Source organism: Gopherus evgoodei, chromosome 1 (assembly GCF_007399415.2).
Source record: "Gopherus evgoodei ecotype Sinaloan lineage chromosome 1, rGopEvg1_v1.p, whole genome shotgun sequence".
Classification (NCBI taxonomy): domain Eukaryota; kingdom Metazoa; phylum Chordata; order Testudines; family Testudinidae; genus Gopherus; species Gopherus evgoodei.
This window is the reverse complement of record NC_044322.1, coordinates 159,031,516-159,044,070: the sequence shown is the minus strand read 5'-3', so window position 1 is coordinate 159,044,070 and position 12,555 is coordinate 159,031,516. Positions and strand designations below refer to the sequence as shown.

Genomic DNA, 12,555 nt, shown 5'->3' with positions numbered 1-12,555 from the left:
GATTGGCAGCAGACTGAGCCACTCAACCTCCCACCGGCCCTGCTCAGCCTACCACCAGCCCGCTCAGCCCGCCACCAGCCCACTCAGCCCACTGCCGGCTGAGTGAATGGAACCCCAGGCTGACAGCAGGTTGAGTGGTTCAACTGGCCTGCTCAGCCCACTGCCAGCCTGGGGTTCCTTGGGGGTCCCCAGTGTAGAACCAATGTGAATGAAATTGTTTTTAGTTAGTCACCGTACCATTGTAACTTCTGTTCACCATTTCATTACACTTGCCATTTTGCCTACATTGTAACATTGTAACTTCTGTGCAATATTGTAACTCAAAACCCATTTTAAAATGCTGACTCCATTTTGTAGAAGGCTTGTGCTGCAGCCCCCATTTTTGCAAGCCATACTGTAATTTTATTAGTCTAGTTGAGATGTGTGAATGAGGTATGCGTGGGTGATAGAATCAACCTCCAGCACCAGCCCGTCCTGATGAGATAAAGTTCAAATACCAACGGCTGAAGAACTAGACAACAGCCCTAACTCAAGCAAGAAGCATCCACCCTAAAAAGAAACAACAGAAGGAAGATCAAAGCCAGGTCCCAGGCTGACAGTCACGTCTGCAATTGACGGGTGATCAAGCAAACTCAGAGGCGGCGTGACACAGCGAGACCTAGGAACTTTGAATCCAAACTAAACTCCTATAAAAAGGGAAGGGTGAGATGAGAGACTTTGGGTAACGTTCTTCTACCAACGTCAAGGAGCATCGGTGCGCGCCCGACAGAGACCCGGCTCCTCCTCGTGCTCAGCTTTCCTGGCCAGTTAGCTGCCATGAGCTCCAATCCCAAGCTGCGAACTCAAACTGCAATCAGGACTGGTAACTATCCAGCAGCTGCATAACATTTTGGTGTGTGTGTATGTGTGTGTGAGTGTATGTGTATAAGCATTAGGGTATTTGCTAATAGTTACGAATTAATAATAAATGTGGCATCTTTGTCTTAACCCCTAAAACGATCCTGTGTAAGTTTGTGGGACAACACCAGGCCAGCAGTAGGTGCTGAGTGGGGCCGATGGCTGGTATTCCAGCTGGGAATAGGGCAGCAGCCGGAACCCCAGAGCAGTGATGGGCTGAGCCGCTCAGCCTGCTGCTGCATACCATCAAAAATCAGCTCACCTGCCACCTTTGACACATGTGCCGTAGGTTGCCGACCCCTGCTTTATACACTAGTAAGGAGATGAGCATATTACAGTTGTTGGATGGCTCTTATCAGGAGTAACAGGCTATAGGAAAGTCAGTCAACATTTTTTGTTTCTCTGATGAAAACTGACCCATTCCCTGCCTCAAACCAAACCTGTCACTAATAATTGTCAACAACTTAATTTTCTGTTTTTGGCTAAGACATTGATTTAAAAAAATATTGAAATTGGATTCAGGATTGTTAGCAAGAATTTTTGGCAAACGAAGTTGTTAAATGACAATCTAAATGGCAACACAGTACTGCTTTCATGCTTGGCTCACCCCCCAGCCTGCTGGTCCAACAGCTGCAGTAGAGGAGGAGATAGGTGGAAAACTGCAGGACCCCAAAATCCACCTCTTGCGGTGCAGAGTGGCAACAGCAGCAGCAAACCCTCAGGTCCAATCACATGCCAATGGGCACCGCCGCCAGCCCAACAGACCATGGTGAAGTTAGCACAGCATCTGATCTCAGGGATGGGGCACCCATGGAGCCACAGCAGCTCATCCTGCCCTGTGCAGCTCTCCCCGGATGAGATGGATCACTGGCAGCTGCCAGCCCGGGGGAGAGGCGCTCCCCAGCTAGGGTGGCCAGATCCAGATGTCCTGATTTTATAGGGCCAGCCCCGATATTTGGGGCTTTGTCTTATATAGGTACCAATTACCCCACCTAGAGTGACCAGACAGAAAGTGTGTAAAATCAGGACAGGGATGGGTGGGGGTGGGGGTGGGGGTGGGTAAAAGGAGCCTATATAAGAAAAAGACCCCAAAATTGGGACTGTCCCTATAAAATAGGGATATCTGCTCACCCTACCCCAATCCCCTATCCTGATTTTTCACACATCTGGCTAACCCCAGCCAAGCCCTGTGTGACATTCCAATCCTGGCTGCCTGCGGAGGAAGTGAGTTACTTTCACTTTCATTCCTCAGCAGGCAGACAGCCAGCCTCCCCTCCTCCCCCAGCACCTCACCCAACCCAGCCCTGACGGAGGGGAGGGAGGAGAGAGAGAGAGGTGCTCCTGGGGAGGAGGGAGAAAGGAGGGGGTGCTCCATGGGGCGGAGGGGAGGTGAGCTCCTTTTCCAATCCCTACCCCTGCCCCTTCCCAGAGACCCCAGCAGCCAATCCCATTCCTCAGACTGTGCTGCATTCGGCTCTCTCTAGGACCCAGCAGCCCTGCTTCTACACTGTCTGGGCTGCCTGCAGCGTGGTGCCCCCAGGGAGAATGAGGCCCTACGCGGCTGCCTATTCTGCCTATGCCTAAGGACGGCTCTGAATTCGGTAAGGAACTTTATTACAACCTCCTTGAAGAGCAGAAATGCCACAGGAACTCTCTTTCTAAAGAAGTGCCTGTAAGAGGAAGTCTTTGTCCCTCTGATATAGATTCACAGATTTTGAAGACAAAAGAGACTGTCATGACGATCTAATCCAGGGGTCGGCAACCTTTCAGAAGTGGTGTGCCGAGTCTTCATTTATTCACTCTAATTTAAGGTTTCAGGTGCCAGTAGTACATTTTAACATTTTTAGAAGGTCTATAATATATAACTAAACTATTGTTGTATGTAAAGTAAATAAGGTTTTTAAAATGTTTAAGAAGCTTCATTTAAAATTTAATTAAAATGCAGAGCCTCCCGGACCTGCGGCTGCGACCCGGGCAGTGTGAGTGTCGCTGAAAATCAGCCTGTGTGCCACCTTCAGCACACGTGCCATAGGTTGCCTACCCCTGATCTAATCTGACCTCCTGCACAACAGGGCACAGAACTTCACCCAGTAATATTTATAACAAACCTATAACTTCTGTTTGAACAACAGCTGAATTTTTTAGGAACATAGTCTTGATTTAAAGACTGCAAGTAATGGAAAATCCACCAGGTCCCTGGGTAAGATATCCAGTGGTTAATTACCTTCATAGTTCAAAATGTGCATCTTAGTCTAGCTTCAGCTTCTAACCATTCAATGTCATTATGTCCATTTCTGCTAGATTACAGCACTATCTACAATCAGAAATCTCTTCCCCATATAGGTACTTGTAGACCATAAGAACGGCAGCAGCACCCCAGCACCAATGGTGCTGGAACAATTTGTACAGTGGAGGTGCTGAGAGCCACTGACTCAAACTGAACCAAACCCTGTGTATGATGGACACCACTTTCAGCACCTAAAAGTATGAGCTTGTATTTGATTCTGTTAAAATACATGTTTCCCAAATGAGCCCGCTGTACCAAGTGATCCATGTTGGTTTGTATAACTGTCTGGGCTCCATTGTTATTTACTACACCAATTTTTGTGCCATCAGTAAATTTTACCAGCTTTTTAAAAAAAAAATTTCATTCACATCATTGTCAAAGTTATTGAATAGCACTGAGCTGATAAATGATAAATCATAGGTTAATCCGACCCAGGCCATGGCAGCCCATTTAGAACTTTCCCATGACTCACTGGTGCGCTGGGACCCACCCTTTAGGAAACACTGAGTTAACCAGTTTTTAATCCATTTAATATGGACATTACTGATTTTTCATAGTGCTAATTTGCTTTTTAAATCAAAATGTCATGAAGGATTAAATCAAATATGATACGAAGGGGGCACTTTTCTTAGTCATTTCAGTGTCGTTATATCCTTGGTGGACACTTACACTCATGCAGAATGCCTTTCATGTCAAAGGGACTCCACATGGGTGCAATAGACCAGGCATGTGGACCTGATTGCAGGAATGGGATCTCAGTTCTTAGGCTTTGATCCTGCTCTCACTGAAGTCAATGGCAAACACACAGTTGATCCTAATGGTGCAGTACCAGGTCCTTAAATACAGTTGCTGAGCAAAAATGTCTTCATACTGTTATTACTGACAGTTCTAATAAGTTCTGGTATATGTCACTTTGGTATTGATCAACAGCAATTTCCTTGGGGAGACCCACTGAAATGACTTGAAGTGACAGGATGCATATGCTTGATACAACGATAGCATCCAAGGTGTGCGTTTTCCTGAGTGCATGTGGTTCAGCACAGAAGAGGTTGAAGGCATCATTAAAAGGATGAACACAAACCAACAAAGCAAAGAAATGCAAAGTCGGGGCTGAAATGCCGGCTTTACCCCTCAGCACCTCCACTGCAGGCTGCCCTACCTGCAATGTAGCATTTCAGCACCCAGTTTACTGCATATATCTTAGACCCTTGCAATTCCTGTACAAGACAAGGATAGAGAAAGAAGACACCCAGTGAATTAAAGATGGTGTTCCAACTGCACAGGAAGGCTGACAAAGTTTAGGGCCTGATTGAAAAAGCCCATTGAATACAGTGGAAAGACTCGGTCACCCAGTTTTGAGAGATCCTTTTGTCTGGGGCACCTGGCACTGGCCACTGTCAGAAGACAGGATACTGGGCTAGATGGATCTTGGGTCTGATCCACTATGGCCATTCTTATGTTCTTCATTGTTATTGTAACCTGAGATAGCTAACCTGAGTTAAGAACACACTGTTTTTGCAGTGTAAACATACCCACAGACCCCTAAGTGACTTTGGTGCTTTTGAAAATGGGACAGAGGTGCTTTAGAACATCTTACCATTAAACTCTGCCTCAGCATCCGCTTCTCTAAAATGGGATTAATGCTTACTCATCTACCTAATTCACAGAGGTGCTGGAAAGCATTGTCTAGCTATCATTGTTATTTAGAAAGGGCCTGTCATTAATATTAATAAGCAGCTGCCTAAAGTGCACATAATTTACCTTTTCCCCGGCATGCTGTGTACATTCACAAGATTGCCAGGTTTTTTCCATCTTCTTCAGGGGTTCTCAAACTGTGGGTTGGGACTCCAAACTGGGTCATAACTTTGTTTTAATGGGGCTGCCAGGGCTGGGGTTAGACTTGCTGGGGCCTGGGGCCGAATCCCAAACCCCACCACCCGGGGATAGTGGAGCGTGGGTGTGCTCAGGCTTTGGTCCTCCTTCCTTGGGTCGGGTGGTAATTTTCATTGTCAGAAAGGGGTCACGGTGCAATGACGTTTGAGAACTGCTTTAATCTAGCTCCTCAGCTTGTCCCGTTGCTACTTTGGGAGCTGTGCTGGAGAGGGACTGTGTGTGGCCGCTAAGGAGGTAAAGAAATGGGAGGAAGTCAGCAGCATGTGGGGCTCAGGGGGCTTCCAGAAGAGAATTCAGTTCTTACTTGGCTAAGGAGCCCTGCACAGCAAGTGCTGCCTCCTGCCCTGCAGCACCTAACTCATGGAGGACTCAGAGAAGAGCTCTGCTCTGACAGGGCTGAGGTGTCTCAGATGACAGCTGCTGCCCTCCTCTTCCCCAAGGGAGTGCGCGATGCAGCCTTTTCTGCCTCCCAGGCTCCCAGTTTAGGAGACACGAATTAACAACTGATTTCAGAATCGCCTGCCATTGCAGCATAGGGCCACGATAGCACCCCCGCCGTGCTAGGTGCTGCCCACTGCACAGAAGGGCACTATCACTGGGCTGCAGAATACCCGGGGTTTTGTACAGAATTATGAGCGTTACAGTGAGATAAGAGAGGAGGGCAAAAGTGACAGGAAGAAGTGGGGGGCAGAGGGAGAAACAGAGGAGAAGAAAAGAAAACAGGAAAACAAAATCCTTCCCAGTTTCTCCTTTTCCAAGTCCATGCAAACAGAGTGGCTTTCTACTTGCACCTGAAGGTGGGATCGATTCTCTCCTTATGGATTATTCAGAGGCGATTGCTCCAGATAGGCTAGCAACGCACAGCCACTGTCTCCTCTCCTCCCTCCCCCGCCCTTTCTTACAATCGGTGAGGAGCTGACATTTGCCAGGCTGCTCCTGGCGTCACGGTGAGAGCTCGTTAAGGGAAGCACTGACGCGGGGAGAATAAGAGCTGCAGCCTGCAACCTTCTGCTTTAACCAACTCCTGATGAAGCACCGCCTTTGGGGGTTGGGAACCCCCCCCCCTCCTTTGTCTTCTCTGTATTTAAAAAAAATCCAAAGCAGCATCCCCCTGAGCTAGAATTGTTCAGAGTAAGATGCTGAAAAGCCCAGGACAATGGGCTGAATGATGAAGGAGTTATCAGCGTTTCCCCTCCTTTGCTGCCCTTTCCAATGCTGTGTCTGCGTTCATTGGGTCTAGGCTTAATCTTGTAAGTGTATTAAGTGCTGCTCTCGAGCATATGTTGACTCAAGTAGCAGCTAAATCACTGTACTCTCTCTCTCTGGACATCCCCAATCAAATGTGTAGCCAACCTCTAGACAAAGGGATTGAAGACGAAAAATCCAGCCATGGCTAATGTGTTTGTGACTGAAAACATTGCTTGACCTCTGTTTCCAAGATGCACAGGGGCTGCTGTTACTGTAGATAAGGTGGCTGAACAGAAATGTATCAGGTTAACATTTTGACCTGACCAGGAAAAGCAGATAGTGACTGAGTGGAGAACTTCCAGAAAATCATGGATAGTGGGTGGGGAATGGAGGCACAAAGCATAAAGGACAATTGCAAGGGACATACTTTCCAAGCAGCACAATCAAATACATTAATCAAGTTAAACAAAATACCTGAGTGGACTGAAGTGGGAATGGTTCCTGTTACCCCCGCCCACCCAATGCAGTGCCTGATACTGAGAGTGAGTCTAATCCTGAAATTAACCTGACTAATTATTAATAAAAATAATGATACCTGGCATTTCTAAACCACTGCTGGTCCCACAGTGCTTTTTGAACCTAACCTCTGTAATCTTTAAATCTCTGAGGCTAGGGACACGCGCACAGGATTGAATTTACAGACATGAGTAGTCTGACTTCAGTGGGACTCCCAGTGTGAGGAAAGTTAAGCCTGTGTGTGTTTGCAAGCATGGGGCTTTCACAATCTGGGAGTTTGGATTCTCCTAAAGATTTGTAGGCAACATTTGTGGAAGGCCCCAATTCCAAATTCATATAAATAATGGACCATCTTTAGCATGGTGCAAATGATGGTCTTGATCCTGCCAGAGATCTGCCTAAGCACAGAGGGGCATCCCACATGGAGCTCCTGGCAGGATTGTGGTCTTTGCCAAGTAAAGGAAAGCACAGGGATGGAAGACTCTGTAGCAATATAATCTATTGCTATTGCTTTGTGTATGGAATGACCTGCCCTTGTCTCCCACACAGGTATTGAGAGTCTAAAGTAATTCAAAAGCACCATATACCCTACTTCAGAGCACTAGCAACATTCAACTATTATGGTGGTAGATCTTCATGAGTACCACTTCGTTTTGTGGGCAGAGTTGATAATGGATCTTCCAGGCCTCTGACAGTGAGGTGAAGCTATATTCCCACCCTTCCCAAGCCCTCATTGCCTCATCTCATGGCCACTCTATCTGTCCAATGAAGAAAGATGGACTAGCCTTATCTACGCTAGCATTTTGGGGAAGTCTCCCACTGTTGCATGATCACTGGTGCAGCACTACCAGTGACAACAATGATGGGATTGCAAGCGTAGGTGGGCTGCCAATGTTTTAACCATCGTGCCATCAAGCCCTGATCTGAAAAGGTCTAGAAGACTGGTGCCTATGCCCTGTCTATCCTAGCAATGCACTGGAGCCGTGTCGATTCAGTTTATAGGATTTCCTTCCATACGTGTCATTGCTGATCCTTTATCAGCAACAGAATTTGCTGTAGAATGACATGGAATGCTCTCGTCTCCCTGAGCTCCTTTCCTCTTTCCACAACCCTCTTGTGAGGTCCCCACTGATCTAAGATGGCTAAGAGTAAAAAGCCAGGTCCAAGAAATGACCCCTAGGCAGCTGTATGAAAACAATTCATATTACTTTACATTTCTCTGGCTCAGCGAGGGAAAGTCATGACCCCTTCTCCAGCTAAATATCAAATGCCCTTAAATCCCTTTTCGCACTCAACAGAGGAACAGTCTTCCAATCAAGTGACTGCTTCCCCCCTCTCCACCTGTGCCTTGCAGGGGCAGATTATTTTGATGTTCAGATTTTATTCAGAGTCATCATTGTTCCAAAAGGGAGGCTACAGGGGTCTGATTTTCTGTTGTTTCTCAGAAGATCATTTTGCTTAATTTTGGTATTAGGGGGCTGCCAGGTTGTTCTGCAAGTAGTATGAGTAGGGCCTTTTTCAGCTTGGTGACCTTGGGGTGTATTTAAGAGAGATATTCTCATAGGACTGGTGCTTTATAAACAAACAATCTAGGGGGTGGAGTCTGTCTGCTGTAATACTTTAAATTCATCCCTCTCCTCATAAGGCAAAAAATAAGCTTCTCTAAAATGACTAAGGTACAGGAATTTGCCTTTATCTTTTCAGTGAAGGTCATCAGTTTCTTTTCAACTGCTAACAGAAACAGTACTGTATGTACCTAGATTTCCAGGCAACCAATCTTTCATTGCCCGCAGATTAGGAATTATGTTAGATAGCGATAACGAGAGCTTAAAATATTCAAAAAATCTGCCTGTACGATCTGTCTATACTTGAGTCTGCCTTCTTATTGCAGTGAATCAGAGAAGGGAAATTATTTCCAGGGCCTGTAGATTTTAAAGTGGTGGCTTGATCTCTTCAGGAAGTGCTCTCCACCACAAAACCGATGGCAAGAATGAGAAACAATGAGGGTAGAATCTAGTCTAACACTAACATTTAGCGCCCTGTTCTAAAGTCCATGGAAGTCAATAGAAGTCGTTCTTTGACGTCAATGGGCATTTGATCAGGGCCTCTGAGACTTTTTATATAAAAAAAAAAAGATTGGAATAATTATAACATGTCCCATGTTTACTTGTAAGAGCATGTTACATGGGTAAGCAGCTGCACACAATACAATCTCATTTTCGGAACTGCACTACCCAAGATGCCCCAAGAAGCAGACATGAGTCACATGGGACAGCATTTCATACTTGCATTCTTTTTTCAGAGTATTAAGTATCAAAGCCTCATTGGGGGACATATAAACAGTACAGTGAGATGTGGCATCCTCCTTAACCTTGGAACCCAAAGCACTGAGACTGGGAGTAGTGATAAAGTATGAGCTGTCTCATCTGGGTAGATTACAAGCCTTTTGGGGCAGGCATCATTTCCTCCTAAGTATACGTACAGCACCTAGTATTTATGGGGCCAGGATCTGGGTTGGGACCTGTAGGTTCTACCATAATGAAATGGATAAATAAATATATGATAATAATGCCACATTTCTTTTTTACATAGGAAGAAGGTGAAAGGAGTGAGCAACTGGAACCTCAGTGGGGAGGCACCGAGCAGTTGGAGCCTCTGGGTAGGGGATGAGAGAGCTGAAGAAACAGGTACTCCTCTAGATCAGGGTTCTCAACCATGGGGGTATGCAGAGGTCTTCCAGGGGTACATCAACTCATCTGGATATCGGCCTAGTTTTACAACAGGCTATGTAAAAAGCACTAGCGAAGTCAGTACAAACTAAAATTTCATACAGACAATGAGTTGTTTATACTGCTGTATATATACTGTACACTGAAATGTAAGTACAATATTTATATTCCAATCAATTTATTTTATAACTCTATGATAAAAGGAGAAAGTAAGCAATTTGTCGGAAATAGTGTGCTGTGACACTTCTGTATTTTTGTGTCTGATTTTGTAAGCAAGTAGTTTTTAAGTGAGGTGAAACTTCAGGATACACAAGACAAATCAGGCTCATGAAAGGGGCACAGTGGTCTGGAAAGGTTGAGAGCCACTGCTCTAGATAACTTTTAAACTCCATCTACAAACATTAGCTGGCACTGCTAACTGGAAATCCTTTACTGATGTCTTAAGACTGCGCCTAATCTTCATTTTCCTCTATAAACAGAACTAGCCGATCTCCTGGTGCCCCAAACAAAACTAGACCCTGCTGTTCCCATAGGAGATGGATGGGAGATTTTTTGGTGAATCCCTTTTGTTTTTGTGCTCTTCTGTGTAACCCTAAGACCAGCCTTACTTATACTAACATAGCAATAGAACCATGCACATACTCCATACCAAAAATGACAGAAAAGAATAGTCAGTTGCAAAGTGAAGCACTCCAAAGTCAGGAAATGCCTATGTTAAGGCTGTCTGTCCAATCTCATTCCCGGTTATGTAATCTCCCTGTGGAAACTACTGCAAGGGCTTCCATGAAAGAGTGACATTGAGAAAGTATTTCACGTATTTGTAGCTGCCCTTTAATGCAACTTAGCACCTGGCTAAAAAAGGAGGAGCCAGCACCATATGACCATATAGCTCTCTACAGACTACAGTTTGGGAACCATGGAACTTCTTGATCATTTTGTTTATAATTCTTACACTGTATCTTTCTTCTGGTTCACAGTATCTGTATAGTGAGAGAGAGAGAGAGAGAGAGAGAGAGAGAGAGAGAGAGAGAGAGAGAGTGTGGGACGGGGAGAGATGCACCCTTTGCCATGCCTTAGGGCTCAACCCAGGTTGTCCAGCTGTTCGCTCATCTGACTGCTCTGTTTATTCTGCTTTCAGCACAGAGCTCTGGCTGAGACAAGGTCAGATGGAAGCATCAGACCACAGAGCTCCTATCCTGTCGCCTAGCTCCCTCTACTTGGATGGGCAAGAATGAACTTTGGACCATCTCCCTTCCAGTCTGCTGAACACTACTGGGGAGAGAGAAATAGCTCTTGGTGACTCTCTATGGGTGCAAATAGTCCCTACTTGATACATTCCTTTATGGGGAGTGAGGAACCCCTCTGGGAAATGAGGAGAGGGATTTGAGAACTGGAGCTCTGGTCACATTCTCCCAGCAGCTGGTCTGTCTGTGATCCTGGCAATGGGATGTTCCTGGTGTGTCTGTGCTGGGGGCTGATATGGGGCTGATTTTGATGAGTGGCTGTGTGGAAGTTGCTGGTGCGTAGCTGTGTGGCTCCAATACACTGGCAGTACAGCTATGGTGCAGGCACAGGGGTGTCTTCACACAGCTGCTTACAGGTAGGCATGAGGGTGCAGGGCAGAGAGAGAATATAATGGTGGTAGGGGGGTGACATGGAAAGAGAAGAGATGGAGTTTGGAAATGGGGACAGAAATTATGTGGTGGAATTAGCTGGGCCCTCTTCACATATTTGCTTTTGGTCCAATATCAAAATTACCACTCTTTTGAGATTGGACTATTGATTCCAATTCAGCTTTCAGTTTCTCCCTGCCAAGGGTGCTGGAACGATTTTTATAATGGGGTAGCTGAGAGTCATTGAGCCAAACTAAACTCTGTATATAAGGGAACTCACTTCAAGCCAGGTGGTGTGGCAGCACCCCCCAATCCCTAATTCCAGCATGTATGCTCCCTGTACTTGTAATTCCTTTTTCAGTCTTTTGTAGCGTAATGTGCACTCATTTCATAGCAATATCAAAATAATTCAGTAGAACAGCACGTTGATATCCTATAGTGAGAGAGAGAAAAACACTCCGCAGACAAAAGGTTCCTCCTAGAATACAACACTTCACCAGTTTGCAATTACTCCCATTTTCCCTAGCCTTCTGATTATCACGTTGGATTTTGTGTAAACAACATCACACAGTCAGTGCAGGACCAATTCAAACTTCCAGCTTTGTCTGAAACCGTAAAACCTCCTGTAGCTGTTGACATCAATGCAGCTGAACATGTCCAGTTTTAGAAAATCCGGTGTCAGACACAGCTCTGAAAGATTGACTTGTGCCATGAAAGAGGTCATGCTGCCTCCACCCCCAACTAGAAGTCACAGAGTTTCTCCTCTATAGACTTCAATTATCAGCTTGTGTTTGTCCTATGGGCCGTAACATTTAGATCACTGCTTCAAACGTCCTTGGAACAAGGTGGTGATGGGAACTTGAGGAAAGAAAATAAGTTAAGAAAGCATGGTGATGACCATATCTCACCCCAGCAGCTGCCAATGCTATGGAGAAGTTGTGTCACAGGCACAGGACTAGCCTTTCTAAGGCAAACAAGGGTATGTCTACATTACCCACTGGATCGGCAAGTAGTGATCGATCTTTTGGGGATCGATGTATTGTGTCACGTCTAGACACGATACATCGATCCCCAAATGCGTTCCCTGTCGACTCCGGAACTCTACCAGGGCGAGAGGCGGAAGTGGAGTTGACGAGGGAGCGGCGGCCGTTGATCTCGTGCAGTGAGGATGCAGAGTAAGTCAACCTAAGATACATTGACTTCAGCTACGCTATTCTCATAGCTGAAGTTGTGTGTCTTAGATCGATCCCCCCCACTGTAGACCAGGCCCAAGAGGACCATGAGCCACCGGGTGTTACTGCTGTAGTAGTGCTTGTGCAGGGAAGTGATGGGAGCCAGCTTTCCTGACTCTAGTGGCAGCATGTTGATACATGAGAATGAATCATAGAATATCAGGGTTAGAAGGGACCTCAAGAGGTCATCTAGTCCAACC

The 12,555-nt window shown here is 45.9% G+C and overlaps 1 long non-coding RNA gene across 1 annotated transcript; it reads left to right on the top strand.

Annotated features, from left to right (window-relative positions):
* Nucleotides 1-2,467: 2,467 nt before the first annotated feature.
* LOC115658239 lies at nt 2,468-12,159 on the top strand. Its single transcript, XR_004002214.1, has 5 exons — nt 2,468-2,498; nt 3,241-3,381; nt 9,374-9,468; nt 9,990-10,065; nt 10,649-12,159. It is a non-coding gene; the product is annotated as an uncharacterized LOC115658239 (long non-coding RNA).
* Nucleotides 12,160-12,555: the final 396 nt, after the last annotated feature.